Source organism: Grammomys surdaster, unplaced genomic scaffold, assembly GCF_004785775.1.
Source record: "Grammomys surdaster isolate TR1022 unplaced genomic scaffold, NIH_TR_1.0 140, whole genome shotgun sequence".
NCBI classification, from domain to species: Eukaryota; Metazoa; Chordata; class Mammalia; order Rodentia; family Muridae; genus Grammomys; species Grammomys surdaster.
This window is the reverse complement of record NW_021604598.1, coordinates 5,943,453-5,951,500: the sequence shown is the minus strand read 5'-3', so window position 1 is coordinate 5,951,500 and position 8,048 is coordinate 5,943,453. Positions and strand designations below refer to the sequence as shown.

At 40.9% G+C, this 8,048-nt stretch overlaps 1 pseudogene; it reads left to right on the top strand.

Moving 5' to 3' along the window:
* The first annotated feature begins 6,440 nt into the window (after nucleotides 1–6,440).
* LOC114618233 lies at nucleotides 6,441–7,161 on the top strand (annotated as a pseudogene).
* The last annotated feature ends 887 nt before the right edge of the window (nucleotides 7,162–8,048 follow it).

The window sequence follows — 8,048 nt, the reverse complement described above, 5'->3', positions numbered from 1 at the left end:
CAATTCCAAAATATTAAAGGGCACTTAAAATGTGTCAGGGACTCTCTTGAGCTTTGAAGAGATGGTTATGAATGAGATTGATCTCTTGGGGGGAGGTAAACTAAGAATGAAGTCTAGTCAAGCCTGAATGGAGCAGGGTGAGGGAAGAGGGCTCTGCTTTCTGTTGGGGACGTTCACCGTAGCTGACGTCATTTAAGATTTACAGTTCTTTCTGAAGGATTTATTATTCCTAAGTTTGCAGATAAACAAAGATTGAGACGGAGACAAGTTAGATATTTTCTCCCAAAGTTTCATGCAGCAGATGGTTAAAATCAGTTCAGCTGATGTAGACACCAGGGCGCTTTGCAATGTGCTGGGGATCAAGTGCGTTTGGATTGACCCAAGGAAGGCCTTGTGGGGTGGATGATTTGACTGACTTATGAAACACTATCAACAGAGGGAAGGCGGTAGGATAGCCACCCCTTGTATAAATGTTCCAACCCACACTGCCCACAGGGCTCACGATCTCTCTCTCTCTCTCTCTCTCTCCCTCCCTCCCTCCCTCCCTCCCTCTCTCCCTCCCTCCCTCCCTCCTTCCCTTTCTTTCTCCCTTTCTCTTTGACCTCCCATTTTCTTCTAGAATACTAGAATACAACAGTTTTTAAAAAATATTTATTAAATAGCTATTCTTTGCAAAAAAAAAATCTTTTATATCCTGATGCTTTAAAGTGAGTAATACCAAGTCCTTGTTTCCATGGAGTTTTTACTCTATAAATATTTTGTGTATTATTGTGAGAAAACAATATTTTTAGAGTAGGGTGATGACCTCATCATATTCTAGCTGAGAACATGGGGGGATTTGTTGGCCATGCGAGATCTCAGGAACTTCCCAGATCACCAAAATGTGATGTTGTTGAGTTCAATGAGATGAGAGTGCTTTGTACCATGAAGCACCAGGTATTATAACTTAGTAACTCTAAGAATGATTTTAGGAAACAGTTATCTCATACACCATTAAAAACGTAGTAATTATTACATGCCATTAATTGTAAGAACTATCTCATCTTAAAGATGCCAAAATGTGCAAAAAATAATTATGTGTCTTAGAATTTTGAAAATATGGTATAAGAAAACTATTATTATCTTTCCCTGTGTCTAACATATGGTACATGTTGGAGAGGAATGACTTTAGCAAGATACATTGAGGTAGATGATGTAAGTGAGAATCTATTTCTTAGAGAACTTTAAATGTTCTTTCCAGCTTTGGATTCCACCTTTCTTTTTTTCCTGGCTGTCACTGCAGCCATTTCCTCTGCTACAGAATTTTGGGAGCTGCCGCTCCATTTTTCTAGCTGTGTAGTGAATGGAGCCAGCATGTTATCTTGGAGCCCTGTCTATGGTCTATTGTGTGTGAGGGAAGTGAACTTACCTCCTGTTTAACAAGGTGGTATGTCAAGAGAAGCCTCTTCAAGAAGCCTCTCCCTGTTGATTTGCTAAAGCCTAGCCTCCAAAGCCCAGGGCTACAGCAAGCACTTACCAGCTACTTGGGAAACTGAGTCAGGCTTATGTTTGAGGCCAGCCTGGGCAACCCAGCCAGACTTTCTCTTTCAGAAAGAGAAAAGCTGGTACTTTATGAGAATACAGCATCACATTTTGGTGACCTGGGCAGTTAGTGAAATTTGTTGTGGTCAACAGATCTTCCCCATGTCCTCAGCTAGAACACAATGAGGCCATCACCCTATTCTAAAAATAATGTTTTCTCAGAATAGCATCCAAAATATTTATAGAGTAAAAACTCCATGGAACCAAGAATTTCATCACGTGAGCATTGCCCACCATGGATCAGATTTCTCCCCTTCCTTTTCCTTCTCGTGTCTTTTGTTCCCCTCCCTGACTCTCAGATCTGCAACTGTGATGATCTTACTCCAGATCCATCTTTTTTGTCTGACCTCATTATTCCTTTCACCTAAATATTAGCTAGTTCCCTGACACTCCCGACTCCTCCTTCAGCATTTCATTCTAAGGATTTTTAAATGTCCAGAGAAGACAAAAAGTTTAACAGTGTTAGGCAGTGTTGGCACAGGCTTTAATCCCAGCACTCAAGGCAGAGGCAGGTGGATCTTGGAGTTTGAGGTCAGCCTGGTCTACAGAGTTAGTTCCATGACAGCCAGGGCTACACAGAAAAATCCTGTTTAAAAAAAAAAACCACAACACAACACGGAACAAACAAAGGAAAAAGAACTTTAACAGCCCCATGCTGCAGTTGGCATTGTACAAGTGGCCTTTTGCTCTCTGAGCATTTATCCCTCACCTATGCATGTAGTCATGCCTGGATTCGGTCAACACACCATCTTGTTTACATTATATACAATACATTATTTACATGATGTATTTCAAAGAAATACTGAACATTTATTATCCTTACCCCTACAAATTTTAGTATGTATATCATCAACTAGAGTTTCATATTTGGTCAGACATATTTCTTTTTTACTGAGTAAAAGTTGTCAAAAAACCATTCACCATTAGTGTTTGATTCGTTGGCTCTGTAATGAAGATCGAAGCTTCTTCTTTTTTTTTTTTTTTTTTTGGTTTTTCGAGACAGGGTTTCTCTGTGTAGCCCTGGCTGTCCTGAAACTCACTCTGTAGACCAGGCTGGCCTCGACCTTGGAAATCCACTTGCCTCTGCCTCCCAAGTGCTGGGATTAAAGGCGTGTGCCACCACTGCCCGAATGGAAGCTTCTATATAACACAAACACTTAGCAAACCAGAGCATACACATTGCTATTATTCCAGAAAGTTCTCCTACATCCATTCTTTTGTCCCAAAAACTTCAGAGGCAACTGCCTTTCATTCTTTTCTATCACAGGCTAGTTTTGTGGTTTTAGCATTTCATATAGATGCAGTAATACACAATGATTTTTTTCAGGGTCTTCTATCACTCAACGTCACTTTTAAAAGAGTGGTCTATACTACAATGCCTATCAGCTTTCCTTACTTTATTATGCCAGAAAGGGTTCACTGTGAGACTACTGCTCAGTCAATTTGTCAATGAAAGTTGCTGTGAACACTTCTGCACACGTCTCTAGAAATGCATCCATAACTTTTGGCACATAGCCAAGCTGATGTACCACCACTAGCATACAGAAATCAGGTTAATCCATGTTCTTTCACCTTTGCTGCTGTCAATACTGGTGTGTGTGCGTGTGCGTGCGTGCGTGTGTGCGTGCGTCTGTGTATGTGTGTGAACTTTTTATTACCTATGTATCTATTTTCTTGTTTTTTAAACCTTCTACTTTAGCCATTTATAAAATATTGTAGCTTTAATTTACTTTTCCCTAATGATGGTTAAGTATCTTTATTTTTATTGGGGTGTGTGGGGGGGTGTATGTCATAGTTTGCTTTTTATTGGTGTGATAAAAAAATTTGACCAAAGCCAACTTGGGGAGGAATGGGTTTGTTTGGTTTACAGGGCTGCTCACTGGCCTACTCAGATAGCTGTGTTACAGAACTCAGGACAGTGTCCTGGGCCCTCCCATACCATTCTTTAAGTAAGACTATGCCTCAAAGACAGGTGGTGCATGCCTTAATCCCAGCATTAGGAAGGCAGAGACAGGCAGATCTCTATGAATTTTTGGCCAGCCTGGTTTACAGAGCAAGTTCCAGGACAGCCAGGGCTACACAGAAAAACCCTGTCTTGAAACAACAAAATCAAAACCAAAGCAAAGCAATCAAATAGACTATGCCTCACACACATGCCCACAGACAAGTTTGATGGAGGCAAGTACTCAGTGGAGGTCCCCTCTTTCTAGGTACTGGTAGTTTGTGTTGCGGTGACAAAGACTAACCAGCACAGGATGTATGTGCTGTGCTTGTTCCTGTGTAAAGCAGAGGTTGATGTCAGCTGTCTTCCTCTGCTTCCCACCATGCCATTGGAGACAGTGTCTCTCAGTCAATCTGATGTCATCACTTGCTTACACTGGTGGTCCAGCTTTTTTAAAAATTATGGGCCATGACCCCATATGAAGTTATATATTTAAATATGGGGGGGGCACAAAAATCAGTAATAGTAATGGATTTAAAAATAAAAAATCAATTCAAAATCAAGTATGTAATGAGCTAGAGGTGTTTCTAGCAGTGCTCACTTGTGATTTACTACAGGAATTTATTCGGCCCTGGTTCTGGAAGCCTGACATAGACACTTTGTACTGTTCGTTCGTGCTGCCCCATCACAGAGCACCAGTGAAGGCTTTCTGAAGCACCTCAGCTCAAATCCTAACTGTTTGGTTAGAAACTGCCATCATTTTACTGTAGGTACGAACTTTCTGCTCTTTGAGTAACACAAGCTTGTTTACCACAGACAAAAACTTTCAATATTTTCCTAAAATATTTCTCAGCATGTAAGTAACTTCTTATATTGCTGGTTCATACTGTATTAGAATGTTAAGAATTTTTAAAAGTTACTTACTTTCATTTCATGTTTGAATATTTGCCTACATGTATATATGTGCACTATATGCGTGCTTGGTGCCCTTGGAGGCTGGAAGAGAGCATCTGATGCTCTGGAATTGGAGTTACCGGCAGGCATGAGTCTCCATATGGGTGCTGGGAACTGGTTTGGGGTCCTCTCCAAGAAAAATGGTGCTCTTAACCACTGAGCCCTCTCTCCAGTCCCAGAATGATTTTTTAAAAATGTTTTAGTTTGCTTTGATTTTGTTGTTTGTTTGTTTGTTTGAGACGGGTTTCTCTGTGTAGCCCTGGCTATCCTGGGCTTGCTTTGTAGACCAGGCTGGCTTCAAACTCAGACCTGCCTACCTCTGCCTCCTGAGTGCTGGGATTAAAGGCATGTGCCACTATGCCCAGTGTGATTAGTTTTTTAGATTGCAGTTTGAGGGCTGAGGGCAGGGCTCAGCTGGTAAAGCACTTTCTAGACAAGCTTGAAGACTTGCGTGCATATCCCCACAACTAGGTGGGCATGAGGTCATACCTGTAATTCCAGTACTTGGAGACCAAGTAGAGGAGCTCCTAGGTAAGATGGCTACTTGTACTAGCCATATTATACCGGTGAGCTCTGGGTCCTGTTGAGAGACCTTACCTCCATGAATAAAGTAGAAAGTGACTGAAGACTCCCAATGCCAACATAGGCTTCCTTAGGCACACATGCCCACACATATATGAACATGTACACATTCACACACACCAGAGGCACAAGCACAAATTTTGTTTTGTTTTGTTTTTGTTTTTGTTTTGTTTTGTTTTTCGAGACAGGGTTTCTCTGTGTAGCCTTGGCTGTCCTGGAACTCACTCTGTAGATCAGGCTGGACTCGAACTCAGAAATCTGCCTGCCTCTGCCTCCCAAGTGCTGGGATTAAAGGCGTGTGCCACCACTGCTCGACTTCAAAAATATTTTAAATGGTTTTATGAATTGATATTTGAGTCGCTGTCTTGAATGAAATAAGGCAGAAAGAAAACAAAACTATTAAATGAATTTTGGCTTATGATTAGGATGTTTTCCAACACTTTCTCAAATGACCTACACATGTGTGTGCCATTTCGTACTGTGTGTTTATACAGAACAGCATCCTCAGCATCGAAGACTGTTCACGGCACAGCCATCTCTGAGAAACTGAAGATTCTCTCCATCCTGAAATATAAAATATTCAGCCCAGGTTCAATTATCCATGGGATAATAAACAGGCACTCCACCTCAGTTGGTTTCATCCATAGGAAGTGGTCAGATTATCTGCAGATCAAATGTTTTAACATACAGTCTTATGGTGTGTTATCAAGATGTAACTGCTTTATTCTCATTTTGAATACTTAGACTCCTGAGATTATGTCAAAGGTTGTTGTGTGAGAAGTGGAAAATTAGAAGTCTGGTTTTAAAGCACTGTGGGCCATTTGTGTATAGTCCATTGTGAAGCCAATCCAAATTGACTTTTTTTTTTAACATGGGTGCATTTTATTTATTCTAGAGCAGTGGTTCTCAACCTTCCTGACGCTGTGACCCTTTAATACAGTTCCTCATGTTGCAGTGACCCCAACCCTAAAAATATTTTTGTTGCTACTTCATGACTGTAATTTTGCTACTATTATGAATCCTAATGTAAATATTTTTGAAGATAAAGGTTTGCCAAAGGAGTCATAACCTGGACTCAACCCAGGTTGAGAATCACTGTTCTAGATACAATTCTTTGTGAAATACTTGCTTGAAAAATCTTTTATCTAAGTTTACACACTACCTTTACATTCACATATGGCCTGTATTTTGAACTTTGGTCTCATAATGTGGCTTCCTGATACTCAAGTGGTGTTAAAACAGCCGCCATGCTTTGGGTTGCCCACGAGGACAATGAGTTCCTATTGTCTGGTCTTCTGGAGGCATGGGGCAAGATAAAAAGATGAATATACGGGCAGTGCGGGAGGCTGGAGGCCAGAGGGCTGGCCCTACCGCTGGGGACATGGAGACTCTGTACCGAGTCCCGTTCTTAGTGCTCGAATGTCCCAACCTGAAGCTGAAGAAGCCACCCTGGGTGCACATGCCGTCGGCTATGACGGTGTACGCCCTGGTGGTGGTATCTTCCTCATTACCGGAGGAATAATCTATGATGTTATTGTTGAACCTCCAAGTGTTGGCTCAATGACTGATGAACATGGCCATCAGAGACCAGTAGCTTTCTTGGCTTACAGAGTAAACGGACAGTATATTATGGAAGGGCTTGCGTCCAGCTTTCTGTTTACAATGGGAGGTTTAGGTTTCATAATCCTGGACCGATCCAATGCACCAAATATACCAAAACTCAATAGATTTCTTCTTCTTTTCATTGGCTTCGTCTGTGTCCTACTGAGTTTCTTCATGGCTAGAGTATTCATGAGAATGAAATTGCCGGGCTACCTGATGGGCTAGTACCTTTTCAGAAGAAATCAGTGCCTCCCGGATTTGCTCCTGTTAATAAAGTTCTCAAGGCTGAACCACTCCCTTGTGCAATGTGGAAAAGAATGAAGAGCAGCGTGAACACTGCATTGAGTGACACCCTAGCAAGCACAGCAAAGCTAGGACTGGAAGTCACGGTCGCAGAGACAAGTTCACTACAGTATTTTTCCTGATGACCCATCCTCATGTACCAGCTATGTTAAACGGCATTTTTTTTTCTTAGTTTTTTATTTCTTAAAGAAAATATACTCCTCTTAAAACTTTGGTATTGAATAAAGTGATTATTTTTTGAAACCCCCCCCCCAAAAAAAGAAGAAGATGAATATAAGAGTCCTCTCTGTGTCTAGAGTGTCTCAGGGGGCTATAGAATCAGATTTTGCATGCATTATTTTTGTTTATGCATATATGTGTATTTACATAAGTATACACAGTATTCTTTTGGTTGCAGGAGCAATATAAACTCATTGTTAAAACTATGATAATACAAAAAAAAAAAGGAAAGTCCAAGTGACCTAATCTAGCACTAGAGAGAAGCCATGGTACCATTTCTACCTGTCTTCGTTCTCAGTCACTGCTCATCCTACCAGGGGGACAGCTCTTTGATTCTCTTATCTGAGAAATGCTGAAAATACTTCGTCACGGACAGGCTGTAAGAAAGAAAGACAATGCATGCTGTCTACAATTTGCTATTAAAGAGTTTGTCAATAATAGATCTCTAGTTAATATAAATGTTCATCAAATGGTGCTGTTAAACAGAATGGAAAATGAACAGATGTTGATGGCCAGGCTAAAGAATCTCACTCTAGAAACCCCCTCACAGGCTAAGCTCTACTCTGTCTTTTTTTTAATCTCCTTTCTAAATTTTGGTGGTGGCACCAGGGATCGAACTAGGAACTTGCCTGTGGTTGGGCTCTATCAGTGAGCTACACACTCATCCCTAAGCGAACCAGAAAACCGATCAGGGGTAGGGAAACATCTGGCTCCAAAAGATTAAGAAGAGATGGTGAAATAAATACTTCTATATTATAGCTATGATGATAACAGCATAGTTGTGCATGCTGGTCAAAACTTAGAGAGCTGTATATATATATAGCGCAAGGGTAAATTTCATTATGTATAAATTACACTTCAGTAA